Raw genomic sequence first — 18,586 nt, 5'->3', positions numbered from 1 at the left:
GTGTCTAGGGTCCAGGCTCCCTGGAGGCCACCCATAGGAACCCATAAATTTTGGTCTATTTCACAGTTTCTCGAAATGTGTCTCTCACTATCTGGCTTCAAAGTCCTTACTCTTTTCTCCTTTCTCTCCTCATCTGCTAGGACAGCCAAAATGAGCTCATACTTTTAGAAAAGATAGGAATGACTGTCGTGCTCAAGATGATTTTCCTTCCAGCTCTGCAAGAAGTCCAGGAGCAAGAAAATACAAATGACCAGGCTACCAGCTTGTGAAATAGAATGAAGAGGGAGAGACACGGATGATAAACAGCAGCTATTATCTTAAACATGTGGTTCTGCAGATGACTATATAAGAATAAATATCATTTGAGAGATTATCCATTTTCCATTTCCATTTCCATTATCCATTTCCATTCAAATTCTATTAGTCCTTCATTGCTTATATAAGGGAGTAAGTCACTTAGCTAGTGAGTGGTCTCAGTTATACATACACACAGATATTGGAATGACACACTATTTTCATCTTGCTCCTTGCTCTTCATAAATCATCTTGTCATGGTGTTCTTGAATTTTAACATTGTCAAGCATGTCAATAATAGTAACGAGTGGTCATGTATGGATGTGAGAGTTGGACTGTGAAGAAAGCTGAGTGCCGAAGAATTGATGCTTTTGAATTGTGGTGTTGGAGAAGACTCTTGAGAGTCCCTTGGACTGCAAGGAGATCCAACCAGTCCATCCTAAAGGAGATCAGCCCTGGGAGTTCTTTGGAAGGAATGATGCTAAAGCTGAAACTCCAGTACTTTGGCCACCTCATGTGAAGAGTTGACTCATTGGAAAAGACTCTGATGCTGGGAGGGATTGGGGGCAGGAGGAGAAGGGGACGACAGAGGATGAGATGGCTGGATGGCATCACTGACTGGATGGACGTGAGTCTCAGTGAACTCCGGGAGTTGGTGATGGACAGGGAGGCCTGGCGTGCTGCGATTCATGGGGTCGCAAAGAGTCGGACACGACTGAGCCACTGAACTGAACTGAACTGAAACTTAGCACATGCATAAGAAAGTGTAAGTGAGGGAGACTCTATTAAGGACTTATTAAACTTTTCAGCAAATCCATGCAACTTCCCAGAGAAAACCAAAACAGGATCAGAATCATTTCCACCTAAGTCACTTGGCTTACATCTAAGATCCAAGTCACTTGGCTTACATCTTACATCTAAGATGCCTGGTTAGTTTTCACAGATTTTTTCACCATCTTACATATTATACAATTGAATGTTGTGTTTCATTTTATTGTCTCTCATCCCTAACTAGACTTCCCTAGTGACTCAGCTGGTAAAGAATCTGCCTGCAGTGCAGGAGACCCGGGTTGGATGCTTGGGTTGGGAAGATCCCCTGAAGAAGGAAATGGCAACCCACTACAATATTCTTACCTGGAAAATTCCATGGACAGAAGAGCCTGGGGGGCTACAATCCAAGGGGTCACATACAGTCAGACACAACTGAGCGACTAACACACACACCCACTAACTAGTGTGTAAGCTCCCTATGATAAGGGCAAGGACACTTGATCTGCTGTATTTAATGATGAAACCTTAGCACTTAGAACTGGTGTACTTAATGATGAAAAATAGAAGTTACTTAGTAAATTATTGTTGAATAAATGAATCAGTTCAATTCAGTTCAGCCACTCAGTCGTGTCCAACTGTTTGCAACCCCATGAATCACAGGACGCTAGGCCTCCCTGTCCATCACCAACTCCCGGAGTTCACTCAGACTCACTTCCATCAAGTCAGTGATGCCATCCAGCCATCTCATCCTCTGTCGTCCGCTTCTCCTCCTGCCCCCAATCCCTCCCTGCATCAGAGTCTTTTCCAATGAGTCAACTCTTCACATGAGGTGGCCAAAGTACTGGAGTTTCAGCTTTAGCATCATTCCTTCCAAAGAAATCCCAGGGCTGATCTCCTTCAGAATGGACTGGTTGGATCTCCTTGCAGTCCAAGGGACTCTCAAGAGTCTTCTCCAACACCACAGTTCAAAAGCATCAATTCTTTGGCGCTCAGCTTTCTTCACAGTCCAACTCTCACATCCATACATGGCCAGTGGAAAAACCATAGCCTTGACTAGATGGACATTTGTTGGCAAAGTAATGTCTCTGCTTTTTAATATCCTGTCTAGGTTGGTCATAACTTTTCTTCCAAGGAGTAAGCGTCTTTTAATTTCATGGTTGCAGTCACCATCTTTAATGAATAAGGGCTGGATAATCAGTGGAAAAAAGATTTGTGTGTGTTTGTGTATGTTTTAACCCCAGAAGTATTATAGACAGCTTTATTTATTATTCCAAATTGTTATTGTACACACACATATATACACACACAGATCTATGAAGAAATATTTTATCATTTGCTTAAAATATGTATTTAAAGAATATATGCTGCTGTTTCTAAGTCACTTCAGTCGTGTCCGACTCTGTGTGACCCCAATAGACGGCAGCCCACCAGGCTCCCCGTCCCTGGGATTCTCCAGGCAAGAACACTGGAGTGGGTTGCCATTTCCTTCTCCAGTGCATGAAAGTGAAAAGTGAAAGTGAAGTCGCTCAGTCGTGTCAGACTCTTAGCGACCCCATGAACTGCAGCCTTCCAGGCTCCTCCATCCATGGGGTTTTCCAGACAAGAGTACTGGAGTGGGGTGCCATTGCCTTCTCCATAAAGAATATATAAAGAATAATAAAATAAAATCTTTTTTTTAAGTTTATTTTTTATTGAAGGATAATTGCTTTACAGATTTCTGTCAAACCTCAACATGAATCAGCCATAGGTATACATATATCCCCTCCTTTTTGAACCTCCTACTCATCTCCCTTCCCACCCCACCCCTCTAGGTTGATACAGAGCCCTTGTTTGAGTTTCCTGAGCCATACAGAAAATTTCCATTGGATATCTATTTTACATATGGTAATATGAGTTTCCATATGACTCTTTCCATACATCTCACCCTCTCCTCCCCTCTCCCCATGTCCATAAGTAAATTCTCTATGTCTGTTTCTCCATTGTTGCCCTGTAAATAAATTCTTCAGTACCATTTTTCTAGATTCTGTATATATGTGTTAGAATACGGTATTTATCTTTCTCTTTCTGATTCACTTTACTCTGTATAATAGGTTCTAGGTTCATCTACCTCATTAGAACTGACTCAAACACGATCCTTTCATGGCTGAGTAATATTCCATTGTGTATATGTACCACAACTTCTTTATCCATTCATCTGTCAATGGACATCTAGGTTACTTCCATTTTCTAGCTGTTGTAAATAGTGCTGCAATGAACAATAGGATACATGTGTCTTTTTCAATTTTGGTTTCCTCAGGGTATATGCCTAGGAGTGGGATTACTGGGTCATATGGTGGTTTTATTCCTAGTTTTTTAAGGAATCTCCATTCCATCTTCCATAGTGGCTATATCAATTTACTTTCCCACCAACAGTACAAGAGTGTTCCCTTTTCTCCACACCCTGTCCAGCATTTATTGTTTGTAGACTTTTTTTTAAATAACATTTTTTTAAATTTATTTTTAATTGTTTGTAGACTTTTTGATGAGGGCCATTCTGACTGGTGTGAAGTAATATCTTATTGTGATTTTGATTTGCATTTCTCTAATCATGAGCTATTTCGAACATCTTTTCATATGTTTGTTTGCCATCTGTATGTCTTTGGAGAAATATCTGTTTAGGTCTTTTCCCCACTTTTTGATTGGGTTTCTTTTTCTGCTATTGAATTGTATGAGCTGCTTGTATATTTTGGAAATTAATCCTTTGTTAGTTGTTTCATTTGCTATTATTTCCTCCCATTCTGAGGGTTGTCTTTTCACCTTGCTTATAGTTGCCTTTGCTTTGCTAATGCTTTTAAGTTTAATCAGGTCCCACTTGTTTACTTTTGTTTTTATTTCCATTACTCTAGGACGTGGGTCATAGAGGATCTTGCTTTGATTTATGTCATTGAGTGTTCTGCCTATGTTTTCCTCTAAGAATTTTATAGTTTTTGGCCTTACATTTAGGTCTTTAATCCATTTTGAGTTTATCCTTGTGTATGGTGTTAGGCAGTGTTCTAATTTCATTCTTTAACATGTAGATGTCCAGTTTCCCCAGCACCATTTATTGAAGAGGCTTTCTTTGCCCCATTGTATATTCTTGCCTCCTTTGTCAAAAATAAGGTACCCATAGGTGCATGGGTTTATTTCCGGGCTCATAATAAAATAAAATCTTTATTAAGCACTTCCTATGTTCCAGACCATATTCTTGGAGTGTTCATCTTGTTTAACTCACTTGGTCCACACTACAACCTGCCGGGCTCCTAAGGTACATCAATAGCAGTTAAACCCTGAAGGCAAGGGGCATCATAGCATTCTCCACCCACCTTTTAATAACTGCAAATGTTTGATCATTTTCCTTAAAGGCAGAGTACCCACACGTTTAAAAGTATTCTTTTTCCTAGTCTAGTTCAGCAGTGCTCAAACTTGAGTGGTGAAAAATATACCACATGGGGCTCTATACGCAAGACAGGGTATAATCTACTTTATGGGCAAATAACAGATTTTTGAAAGTAATTTCTTCTCAACCCAATTTTCAGCTTAGTTCCTAATCTCATCTCTTGAAATGTAGCTTCTATTTAAATTAAGTTTAACTTCCTTGAGATTTCAAGTCACCTTGTTTCTGCTTGAGCTTTTGAATGTAACTTCAACTGTGATATTTGTGCACGTTTGACCACTGTGTTGAGGAACACTGGAACAAGAAGCCTGCAGTCTTCACCACATTCTTTAAAATCCCAGCTTGATTCTGTCCATTTACATCAGACTATAGAATACACTCTGCTCTGTGCCTGCTCCTCAGCACAGCTGTCAGTGGTGCAATGACACGAAAACACTGAAAAGAGTTAAAATATACAGACAATTTTATATCTTTTTCCAAATTGTTGGTGCTTCATGTCTGATTGCTATATTTTGATTAAGAGGGTTTTTTTTTTATGTCATAGGTAAAATCAAAATTTTCTACTTCTCTTTTAAAATGTGGATTAGTTTAATTTCAGAGTGCCCTTAGATTGCCAAGGTGAGCTGTTAAAAAATTGCTACTATTTATAACCATTTATCTTCTTGAAACAGGATTTTATTTTTGAAATCATCCAACAAAAAATATGCAGGAATAAATTGTAGGTTGAATCTGCACTGACTGTAATTGTCATCTGTAGTCCTCAATGTCAAAATTGTTGTTCCTTCTTTAGTCTAACATCTTCATCAAAGCAACCTCATTGTTCCTGTTTGAATTTTTTAGTAAGCATTTAAAATTTTTATGCAATTTAAATACACATTTATTTATTTTAATCAAAGGAATTAGAATTAGATTTTTTCCCTCTTTTTAAAAATTTCTGCTGCTGAAAACGGTTTGAAAATCATTGCTATAGCCCAGGAGTTAAACTTGTAAACCAAAAGGCGGAATTCAGGATACTATATAGATACTTGCATAATGTTTAAAAATAACAATTTTTAAGTGAAAACCATTTTAATACATAAAAAATTCTCAGATACTACCAAAAAAAAAGTAGTGGATTGGATTTGGCATGTAGGCCACAGTTTACCAACTTGTGCTCTAGCCCAATACCCCTCATTTTATTTAATTTACTTTTTTAGTTTTCTTCCCCCCAGTTTTGGATATAATGCAGCAGTAACTATGTTTAGGGTGTATAGTGTAATGATTAAGTTACCTATTGTGAAATAATTATTACAGTAAGTTTAGCAAACCTTTATCATCTTATATAGATAGTTTTTTTTTCTTGTGATGAGAACTCTTAGGATCTACTCTTAATTTTCACACAGATCATACAGCAGGGTTACTGTATAGTCATCATATTGTACTCTATATCCTTAGTACTTATTTGTCTTACAATTGGAAATCTGTATCTTTTGACCACTTTCATCCAATTCCCCCTCCCCTCACCGTCTTCAATGTTTAATTTCTGTCACTTATGGATAAATATTAGGTCATTGTAAATTCATGACATTTTTCATAGGACAATATCAAAAGCCTCCAAGGGGTAGCTCACTTCACTGGTAAAGACAGGCTTTCTGAAATAAATTGGCAACACGTACTTTGCATGAATATACCTTCATTTTATAGGAGAAGAAATGCTTAGCAGAATTGGACTTCCTTTGGAAGGTTCAGTCATGTCGTGATAGCACTGAGAGAGGAGCATGAATTTAAATCTCTTGATATCTAACATTGCTTGGTTGTTCATGAAAATGTAAGAATAAAAGAAACTGAAATACAAATAGTAAAAGACCCTGAGCTACATATGAAGCCAAAACCACATAGAAAATAACTGCATAAACACTTACTGTATAAAAGAACCATGTTTAGAAGATTTTTGTATTTATGATATTCACCCCCAACTAAACTGTTTTTATTTATTTTTTTAATATTGGAGTATAGTTGATTGACAATGTTGTGTTAGTTTCAGGTGTACAGCAAAGTGATTCAGTTATATATTTATTCTCTTTCAAATTCCTTTCCCATTTAGTTATTACAGAATATTGAGCAGAGTTCCCTGTGCTATACAGTAGGTTCTTGTTGGTTATATATTTTAAATATAGCAATGTGTACATATCAATCCCAAACTCTCAATCTATCCCTCTCCACTCTTCTGTCCAAGTAACTATTAAGTTCCTTCTCTAAGTTTGTGATTCTGTTTATGTTTTGTAAATAAGTTCATTTGTATCATTTCTTAAAGCTTCTGCATATAAGTGCATATATGCATATGCATATAATTTGATATTTGTCTTTGTCTGTCTGACTTCACTTAGTGTAATAATATCTAGATCCATCCACATTGCTAAATGGCATTATTTCTTGCTAATGGCTGAGTAGTAGTCCACTGTATATATGTGCCCCATTTTCTTTATCCATTCATCTGTTGATGGACAGTTAGGTTGCTTCCATGTCTTGGCTATTGTAAATAGTACTACAATGAACACTGGGGTGCATATATCCTTTTGAGTCATGTTTTCTTCTGGATATAAGCCCAGGAGTGGGATTGCTGAATCATATAATAGTTCTGTTTTCAGTCTTAAGGAACCTCCATGCTTTTCTCCATAGTGTCTGTACCAATTAACATTCCCACCAACAGTGCAAGAGGGTTCCCTTTTTTCCACACCTTCTCCAGCATTTATTACTTGTAGACTTCTTGATGATACCCATTCTGATTGGTGTGAGGTGACACCTTATTGTAGTTTTTATTTGCATTTTTCTACTAATTAGCTATGTTGAACCTCTTTTCATGTGCTTCTTAGCCATCTGCATGTCTCCTTTGGTTAAATGTCTATTTAGATCTGTCCATTTTATGTTTTTTTTTTTTTTTAATACTGAGACACATGAGTTGTTTGTAAATTTTGGAGATTAATCCCTTGTCAGTTGCATCATTTGCAAATATTTTATCATGCTCTTGGGGTTGTCTTATAGTTTTGTTTATGGTTTTCTTTGCTGTGCCAAAGCTTTTAAGTTTAATTAATTCTCATTTATTGATTTTTGTTTTATTTACATTGCTCTAGGAGATGGATTGCAAAAGATATTGCTGCAATTTAAGGCAAAAAGTGTTTTGCCTATGTTTTCTTCTAAGAGTTTTATAGTATCTGGTGTAAAATTTAGGTCTTTAACCCATTTTGAGGTAATTTTTGTGTATAGTATTAAAGAATGTTCTAATTTAATTTTTTTACATGTAGCTGTCAAGTTTTCCCAGCACCATTTGTTATAGAGGCTATCTTTCCAATATTGTGTAGTCTTGCCTCGTTTGTCATAAATTATATGATTATAGTTGGGTGAGTTTATTTCCGGGCTCTCTATCTTGTTCCATTAATCTATATTTCTGCTTGGTGCCAGTACCATACTGTTTTGATGACTGTAGCTTTGTATTAGTCTGAAGTCAGGGGTGCTAATTCTCCCAGCTCCATCTTTCTTTTCCAAGATTGCTTTGTTTATTTGGGGTCTTTTTTGTCTCCATACATATTTTAAGATTTGTTTCTTCTAGTTCTGTGAAAAATGCCATTGTTAATTTGACAGGGATAACATTTAATCTGTAGATTGTCTTGGGCAATATAGTCATTTTGACAATATTGATTCTTCCAATCCAAGAAAGAACACGGTAAATCTTGCCATCTATTTGTGTCATCTTTGATTACTTTCATCAGCATCTTATAGTTTTCAGAATACAGGTCATCTTCCTTCTTTAGGGAGGTTTATTCCTAGATATTTTATTATTTTTGATGCAATGGTAAATGGGATTCTTTCCTTAATTTCTCTTTCTGACCTTTCATTGTTTGCCCATAAAATGAACTTTACTGAACTCATTGATGAGCTCTAGTAGTTTTCTGGTGATATCTTTCAGATTTTCTATGTATAATATTATATCATCTGCAAACAGGGACAGCTTTACGTCTTCTTTTCCAATATGGATTTCTTTTATTTCATATTCTTTTCTGATTACCACTGCTAGAACTTCTAAAACTATGTTTAATAATAAAAGTGGCAAGAGTGAACATGCTTGTCTTGTTCTTGATCTCATAGGATATGCTTTCAGCTTTTCACTGGTATGTATGTTCTTTCTGTGCCTACATTCTGGAGAGTTTTGATCATAAATGGGTGTTGAACTTTGTCCAAAGCTTTTTCTGTATCTATTGAGATGGTCATACAGTTTTTACTCTTCAATTTGTTGAGGTGGTGTATCACACAGATTGATTTGAGGGTGTTGAAAAATCCTTGCATCCATGGATAAATCCCACCTGTTTATGGTGTGCGGTTCTTTTAAAGTATTGCTGGATTTAGTTTGCTAGTATTTTGTTAAGTATTTTTGCATCTATGTTCATTATGGATATTGGCCTGTAATTTTCTTTTTTTGTGGTGTCATTATCTGGTTTTGATATCAGGGTGATGGTGCCCTCATAGAATCAGTTTGGGGGTATTCCTTCCTCTGCAATTTTTTGGAATAGTTTCAGGAGAATAGGTATTAACTCTTCTCTAAATGTTTGATAGAATTCACTTGTGAAGCCATGCAAAGAAAAATTTCCTATAATTCATATATAATTTTATAAACAATAAACCAGAAATTCCAGATGGCTAGGAAATAAATAAACAAATACTTCCCACCTTACATTCACAGCCAGCTTCCAAATTTTAGAAGCTCTATAAATGCAACTTGATGCATAAAAAAGTAAAAATAGGAAAATATAGCATTTTATTCTTCTCACAGTCACAGCTTTAAGTCTTGATTTGTAGATTAGAATATTAGTGATAATGATTGGGGATTAAATAGCAGAAAATGAGATTACTTCTGATAGCAACAAAACTTCTGATTTTGGATTAATTAATTTCACCTAGCCAGGTCTTCTGAGGAATTGAATATAAACACCTTTACTGAAAAAAAATCTCTGGATCATCAAAATGAAAAGATAAAAGAAGCATTGATGCTGACTTTACCCATGCAGATTTTAAGTTTTCATAAGGATATTCCAGTTAATAAAGAGTTAGGCAATGGTAGGATTAGAACTATTACCCATTGCAACTTCTAATGAATTAATGAACCTAGGAATTTATTAGTTTCCTGGTGGCTTAGAGGGTAAAGCGTCCATCTGTAATCGGGACACCTGGGTTCAATCCCTGAGTTGGGAAGATCCCCTGGAGAAGGAAACGGCACCCCACTCCAGTACTCTTGCCTGGAAAATCCCATGGATGGAGGAGCCTGGGAGGCTACAGTCCACGGGGTTGCAAAGAGTCAGACACGATGGAGCAACTTCATTATCCCAGTGAATTCATTATCAATGGCACATCAGAAACAGAGACAGATATTGTGTGCTTCCTACTGAAAGAACACAGTGTGGTGTTGTTGATTAGTTTTGTTTGAGCTTCCCTGATGGCTCCGTGGTGAAGAATCCACCTGCCAATGGGAGATGTACATTCGATCTCTGGGTTGGGAGGATTCCCTGGAGAAGGGAATGGCAACCCATTCCAGCATTCTTGCCCGGGAAATCCCAAGGATAGAGGAGCCTGGTGGGCTACAGTCCATGGGGTCACAAAAGAATCGGATACAACGTAGTGACTGAAACAACTACTGAAAGTTCTTTACAACTGAACGCACACAGTATCATCTATTAAGGACTTTTCTCAAAAAGAAAAATTGAACTTGCACCTGGCAGTTCTCTAGATCCTAATACCAATTTACCAATTCACAGAAGATACAGAAGACAGAGAGACGTATAAAACGAACTAGTGTCACCCAGGTACCGCCCATAATCAATGACTGGCGGAAGTGAAAGTGTGCATGCAGTCAGCTACTTCATTCTTCTGAGGGATAAGCCTGATGCCATGGTCTGTATTGACTATGTTTCCCAAGGGGGATTAAACGCCAGATAGCTTCAATAGTAACGGACCTCAGAATTCACCCTTTACTGGATTCCTTCCCTTACTATTTTTTTTTAAATCCACATCTCCACTCTCCTTCCATTATTCCCTGGAATCACTTTCAAATAAATTACATGCTCCCAAATTCTTCTGAATCTTCTTCTGGAGGAACCCAAACCAAGGCAGAGACAAATGTTTATAGAGACAATTTGCAAACAGCAGGTGAATGAGGGTTCTTCTATTAATATCATTTGAGCTTGGGGAACATAAAATTTTAGCTATCTGTCCACTCTTTTTTGAAGCTGGTAAATGTCAGTAGAAGTATATAGCGGTTTTGTTTTTTATGTTAATTTATTTAATGGGTGTTCTTAGGACTTTGAATTATCCCAATTATCAAGGAAGAGTAGAACAGTAGATAACAAATTTCAGCTTGTTTAAGAATTGCTCTGATGTCTTTTTATAAATGTGGATTCTTCCACGCTCAGTGATTCCAAATCAGAAGAAATCCAGACTTACTAGTTATGCACAATAAAATATTAGAAATACTCACAGGAGTTCTGAGTGTCTCACTTTAAGAAACAGCAACCTAAGTGCCAAGGTTTTCATTACTCATAGTGTCAGGCCAGTTGGGTTCTAAACATCTATAAGAAGTTTTGATCTGATGGCTCTGTCACATCCTGGAGTTTCAATTCTGTGCTAATACTAAAACCTAAATTTAATTTTAATCTAGTTCAGATGAATCTGTTGCTATTTCTGTTCTGCTTTCTGTAAAGGTAGACATGGGAAGTGCAGTCTGGAAAAAAAAAATGTGTGGTGTGGTATGGAGGGTGTGGTGAGCATAACTCTACCAAAGGTCTTAAAAATGTACTGCTCCACCCCTCACTCATTTCTTGGGTGTGCCTCAGCCATGTCTCCTTTTGAATCTTTTTGTGCCCAGTTGGGAGATGAAAGCAGAAAGCACTGCTGAGAAATCACTTAGCTATGAGGCTAGTATTTGCTCTTATTCCTCTCTTACTAAGGCTTTTCTTCTAGTCCTCTTTCTGCCCAATAAGATTCAGAACTAAGGTCGCAGGGGCCCAGGGAATGAAATTATCATCATCCACTCCCCGCCCCCAACACACACACACTCATATTTTGCATCTTGAACAATAGTCGTATAGCAGTCTCCAAATTGTGATCACTTATTTTATTTATGAGAGCCAGTTTACCTTTTTCAATTAGTTCACACAATTTTATTTAGATTTTACATTCCGTCTATTCCTAGAGCTCCAAGTGGCTTCAAAAGACAAATAGTTGCCCCTTCAGTTTTATTGGTATGGCAATGCTATCCTCTCCCTTCTTCACTAAATATTATGATTCTTCAGCTCTAGAATTAATTTCCCGAGACATTCTTCTTTTGGCCCAGTATTACAAAATGGCTGGAGCCTTAGAATAATGTATTTCCCTGTGGTTTGTTTTTATAGAGAGGAAGACTATACTCCTAAATTTCTTGAAGATACTAATTTGTTACTAGATACAAACCAACATCAAAAATGTCTGAATGATTTAAACTGTGTCTCAGAAGATTCATTCCTGCTATTCCCTTCTAATAGCAGCAAAGCACGCACGCACACACACACACACACACACACACACACACACACGTACGTACGTACGTACGTATGTACGTTAAACTACCGGATTCCTAGAATGCAGTAGGTGTGACTTGAAAACCATGGAAACAGTAACATACTTGTAAACATGTCTAAGTTTCAGAATTGCAGAATCCTAGTCACTCTCATGTCACTGCAAACTATTAAAGTCAATGTCCCATCAGGACAGGAACAAGACATTCTAACTCAATTATTCCTCTCTCAAAAAAATTGTGCTATTTTCAGGAGAAAAAGATAAATGAAGGAATTTCCTTAGACCAAAACCAATGTTCTCAAGTATTTTGTTCTTGGGATCCCTTTACCATCTTAAAATTTAATCAGGATCCCAAATATTTGTCATATGATAAGCTAAAAATTAGAAATTATTACAATTTTAACTGGTATATAAATAACAAACCTATTATATGTTAAGATGAATAAATATTTTATGAACATAAATATATTTTCCAAACCAAGTAAAAGTCACAGAGAGTGCCAGAAAATAAAAGCTCTGCCCTCCCCATGCTGATACTTTATTGAAATCTATCAAACCAGACTTCAAGACTATTGAAAGATTTGTGTCATTTATTTACTATGAACTTCTAAAATCCACTACTGGATACAATAGCCTTAAATTAAATTATAAACTGTACTTTTTATAAACTCACTCATTCAAGATACTATACAATGGGTTGGAAAAGGTGATATCTAACTTTTCTTGTTTCTTATAAAATATCCTGAAATTTAATAAAAATATTCATGAGAAAAAAGACAAGATCCCCTAATCTCTCCTCTTACGTTTATTCCATAATGATAGTGTGGCTATAAAGAAAAATATTATATATATATTCACTGTATATACCTGTATTTACATACATACATACATATGTATCATATTTGTATTGATCAGTATGAATATTTATATGTCAATACTTAAGAAAGTAGCACAATAAATCCTGTAAATGTTTTGAAATCCATTTGTCTTTTTACTATTCAAAAAATGAGCTTTAAAACTTAATAGAACTGGATATAGTGGGTAAAATAAAGTGCATTCTTTAGATTAACTTCACCTGTTTTTACTCTTTAAAATGTGGGTTCTAGAGAAGTTTTAATTGTATATGTGGATCATATTATTTCTTTTCAACAGCAGTGATCTGTAGGACAGGAAAAGAAACCAAGTAATTAACTGAGTTTGAAAATTAAACCAGAGGAAAGATGGCATGTACATTTTAACTTTTTAAGACAGTAAATTTTAAGTTGAAGTTTATTAGTATTTTAGGAGAGTAGCTAAAAGAGAAAATTAAAATAAAAAATCTTTTTAGAATAAATTCAGATTGGTGATTAGAAGCTCTCTGAAGATCTTGAAGCTCACTGCCTAATCATAGACAACTACAGGAAAAAAAAAAACAAATCCTCACATCACAAACAGTGCTTCCTAATTTGTAAAAGCTTGATTGGATGTTTTGCTTATGTCTAAGAGACTGTCATTCGGGCCCAGGAGGGATTGAAGATAGGCAAGTGTTAATTCTGAAATGGTCACCTCTTAACCCTTTCATAAGTGACAGCCATAGTTTCATTGCCTTCTTCTCAGAGTATACTGATAATTCGAACAGGTGCATCATGTCTTAGATAAAACTTTAGGAAATAAAAACTGAATGTATGCTGATCTTAAAATGTTTTCTTTAAACTTTTTATTATGGAGAATATTAAATCTCCCCAGAGATAATCACCCAGTCCCAGTAATCATCAATACTTGGTCATTCAGTCCCTTCTTACCCCATCACCCTCCACATGGCCATCCGCTTAGCACCACCCTCAATCTGATATTATTTGAATTCCAGACATCATACTAGTACATCTATAAATACCTCAGTATATATTTCTGAAAACTAAGAACTTCTCTTAAAAAACATAGTCACAATACCATTTATCATACACAAAAAAGAAATTAATAATTCCTTAGTAGCATTAAGTATTGTCAGTATAAAAAAATTAACTATAATATTTTCATGTTGGTTAGCTAAATGCACATCAATAGTAGCTTTAAAACTTACAGTTTTATAATGTTCTCTAAAAAATTACCTTTTCATGTTTCAGTATATGAGCTTCTATCATCCCCTTACGTGCTGATTTCTGAGGAAATAAAAATATAAATGGTTATCTTACTACGGCTCTATGTTTATAATCTTCATTGGTGATGTTAATACTATTTTACAACACAATCTGTCCCTTAGAAATAAACTGAATTACATTATGATTATTAACCACTAGATGCCAGAATTGCTTCATGCAAATGAAATCAGCTTAGTCTTGATCTGTCAGGAAAAAAAATGATAACATTCTAAATATCACAGTAAAGTACTAAATCAAAGTGTCTTTGCTTACACCTTGTAACAGAAGCGTGTATTGAACCATATATTTAAATATTTAACTTTCGTAACTGATCAGACTATGTTGCTGATCAGTTGCTCAGTTGTGTCCAACTCTTTGTGACCCCATAGACTGTCCCTCACCATCTCTGGAAGTTTGCCCAAGTTCATGTCGATTGCCTCAGTGATGCCATCCAGCCATCTCAGCCTCTGAAAGTGAAAGTTGCTGGTTGTGTCCAACTCTTTGCGACACCATGGACTATACTGTCCATGGTCTGACGCCTACTTCAAAAAGATTGAGACAGAAGGAGAAGAGGGTGTCAGAGGATGAGATGGCTGGATGGCATCCTCCTTTTAATTCACTTGGACCTTTGTCTGTGATTTTAAAGTTCTCACTAATTCTTTCCAATCAACTAAAACCTTCAGAACAGTCTGCTGAAGGGCTCTAAGTGTACCAGACTTGGTTTCAGGGTGGTTGACATAGTGTCATTCCAAAGCCAGGGACACACTCCTGTGAGAATTCTGCTTCAGTGTGAATCCAGATGGTCCCTTAGGTCCTAACAGCTTCAGCTTGGAGAAGGAGGCAAATGATTCATGTGTTACAATAGGCAAATATGGACATGCTTGAAACTGTTAAAGGATCTGGAGAAGACAGAGAATCTGTTTTGTACCTTTCGCCTGTAAACTATTATAATTTATGAAATTTCTGTTATTATTTTTTCAAAATCTACTATTGGGGTGCTTCATAGGGATTTCTAATCAGGTGATTCACAGGTGTATATATTGAAACATTATTCTTTAAATCAGAATAGTAATCCTATCAGACATTTTTAGCCAGAAATATTGTACATTGACCTACATTTCTGTATTCTTTCTTCTGATCTGGCTATATTTTAATATGCATTTATTATGTTTATTTGTCTTCAGTGATAAGTTTCTATACAAAGCTGTCACTTTTCACCCTGCTTATCCAAATAAATTTTTTCCTTATATTATTCCTAGAACATATTACTTTATTTTTTAATAAAAAACTTAGTCCTTGGTAGATATTTCCCAGAAAATTATCTACCCTAAAAATCATGTATCTTCAAAATTAAAGTGAGTATGAGAAAATTACTTCACTGACTTTGGGAAATAACAAATAAATAGCTAGAGGAATCTCAATCAATATGAAATTAAACTCATATAACAAACTTACCCAGTCCTTCTATTTATTACAAGTGAGGAAGAGGTGCAGACACGATGGAAAGAAGGAAAGAACACTCTTTTTCTTCTGTTTCAAAGTCATGGAGTGATTTCAACTATGTTTTAAATGCTTTCCCTGAGTCTACTTTTGTTTCCCCTCTGTTTTTTTCCCCATGAGAGCTACAGTGGTCTTGAAAGACATAAATAAAAACCACTTAACACCTTCACTGTCACTCAGAATAAAAGAAATTCTTTTCAAATGTCTTCCATGCTCAGAATATACACTGTCCAATATAGTAGAACTAGTTACCTGTATCTACTGAACATTGGAAATGTAGTTAGCTTGAACTGATATGTGCTCTAAGTTTAAGAAATACAATAGATTTGGAAAACAGAACTGGTTAAAAAATAATGTAAATTTTCACAGTAAAAATTTAATACTGATTACTTGTTGCCATGATAATATATTGTATATATTAAGTTGAATGAAATGTGTTATTAGAATTTCACTTTTAAAAATTGTAGCTACACGAAAAATTTAATTGTGTTTATAGCTCACATTATAATTCTACTGAACCACACTAGCTTAAATAATTAGCAAGTCACCAACTCCCTTCCATTTTCAACTTATATTGATCTCTTTGCTGTTCTAAAATTTACCATGTCTATCTCAGGCCTTTGTGTTGACTATTCTGTCTCCCTGGACAGTCTTCTCTGGGATATACTTATAATTGGTTTCCTCACTTTCTTTTGTTCTCTGCTAAACTTATCAGAAAGAACTTCTCTGATCAATATATTTTAAAAGGCCTCATCTGACACAAGTGCACATCCACTATATTTTTTCAAAATAATCATCACCTGGCATATTATATGTACAAGGGTGTGTGTGTGTGCAATCTCTCCTTCAGTTCAGTTTAGTTCAGCTGCTCAGTCGTGTCCGACTCTTTGTGACCCCATGATTCGCAGCTCGCCAGGCCTCCCTGTCCACCACCATCTCCCGGAGCTCACTCACACTCACGTCCATCGAGTCGGTGATGCCATCCAGCCATCTCATCCTCTGTCATCCCCTTCTCCTCCTGCCCCCAATCCCTCCCAGCATCAGAGTCTTTTCCAATGAGTCAACTCTTCACATGAGGTGGCCAAGTAGAATATAATCTCCATGAATTCAAGGGCTTTGACTGTTTTGTTTGCTGTTTCTTTAGAATAGTGTCTAGCTTATTATAGACACTAAATAAATATTTGTTAAATAAAAGTGGAATATCATTAAAAATAAGCAAGGTGATATCAAAGAGATTTTATTATGAAGGGTTAGAAAATGAGAACAAACATTTCCTGAGCGCCTAAATGAACTAGACACTGTGCTAAGTATTTACATATAATATCTTAATAAATCCCCACAGAAATGTACTTACATTCAGATGCGAAATCTGAAGCTCAGATAATTTAAATAATTTTCCCAAGGTCACTTAGCCAGTATGGAACATCATTTCCATTTTTTTCATTTTATTTCAGTATCTAAAAATGAATTTTCTGGCTCCCAGACTGAATTAGATGATCTTGTCAATACCCTTTGAGTACTGTACACTTTCCCTTCATATCAATTGTCATCACGGGAATTCATTTTGTATTGTGGTATTTAATGTCTGTCTTCTTCATGGTACTATAAATTTCAGATAGGTGGCAGTGAGTACCTTGTGAAATTTCCGTATCTAGAGCCTCCCACCTTGTCTAATGTTTAGTTTTGTACACATAGATATTGAGTAAATGAAGTTCACTTTATCCCAAAATAGTGTAAAAGTTGACGAGTAATTTATCTGTGCCTGATGAGAATTAATGATTTTTTAGATCAACTACATGAACCGCATCCTGTGGAAGGATGACCAGTTGGATATCCTGGTGTGTTGGTGGACTCTTTGTTCTTCACAATGGACCACAGGTAGGGGGACACTAAATATTATGAATTTCCTCTTGAAATGTGCTGTCCAACATGGCAACCCCCTAGTCACATGGAGCTACTTAAATCAATATTATTAATAAATAAAATTGAAAATTCCTTTGCCCAACCATTTTAGCCAACTGCTCACTGGCATTTGGCTGCCTTATTGGACAGCGCAGATAAAGAAAATTCCATTGTAGGAGAGTTCTATTGAACAGCACTGCTTTAGAAAGCTTAAAATGTCCTTGGGAAGATGTAGTTTTAAATCAGAAGGGGCCTGTTTGTTTGATTAGTTTCGTATTCTAACATTAAACTTCGAGAAAGAGTTCGGTAATCTGTATTCCCAAGTGTTTCTGGGCAAGACCTAGACATGGAAAAGGAGCTTCATTGTCCAGCAGATGAAACATTTAGTCAGACGTGCTCCTGCACAGCCAGTGACTGGTGTGGAAAGAACCACCCCTCAAAGGGCTCCAGGCAGGCCTACTGTTCCAAGGACGCTGCCAGCACCTTGCTGGATCCAGCCCTATGTCTAATGCCATTCAATACCATCCCTTTGCATTTGATGTACTAAACAGAAGACTGAAATTTGGAGAAGAGGAAAGGGCTTGGGATGCCAAATATACCTCAGGCTGTAGTTAGATTCACAATTTCTAGAGAGAAAGCTTTTAAATGTTCCCTTCTTCCAAATGTCAGTTATCTTCAGGTGATTTCTTCATAATATAACTTTTAAGCCATTTTGGCCAATACAAGTAAACCTTTTTTGAGATTCTGTTGCTGGAGATTTAACCTCCCTAATTGGAGAGGTAAAACATTTTCTGTCATTGTCTTAGTAAAGAAAATGTTTTATAGACACGAATAAACATTCTATTTTCTGTGGCTCAGAGGGTAAAGCATCTGACTATAATGCGGGAGACCTGGGTTCAGTCCCTAGGTCGGGAAGATCTCCTGGAGAAGGAAATGGCAACCCACTCCAGTATTCTTGCCTAGAGAATCCCAAGGAGGAAGGGACCTGGTAGGCTACAGTCCATGGGGTCGC

Source organism: Bos javanicus, chromosome 7 (assembly GCF_032452875.1).
Source record: "Bos javanicus breed banteng chromosome 7, ARS-OSU_banteng_1.0, whole genome shotgun sequence".
Taxonomy (NCBI): Eukaryota; Metazoa; Chordata; class Mammalia; order Artiodactyla; family Bovidae; genus Bos; species Bos javanicus.
This window is presented reverse-complemented; position numbering follows the sequence as displayed.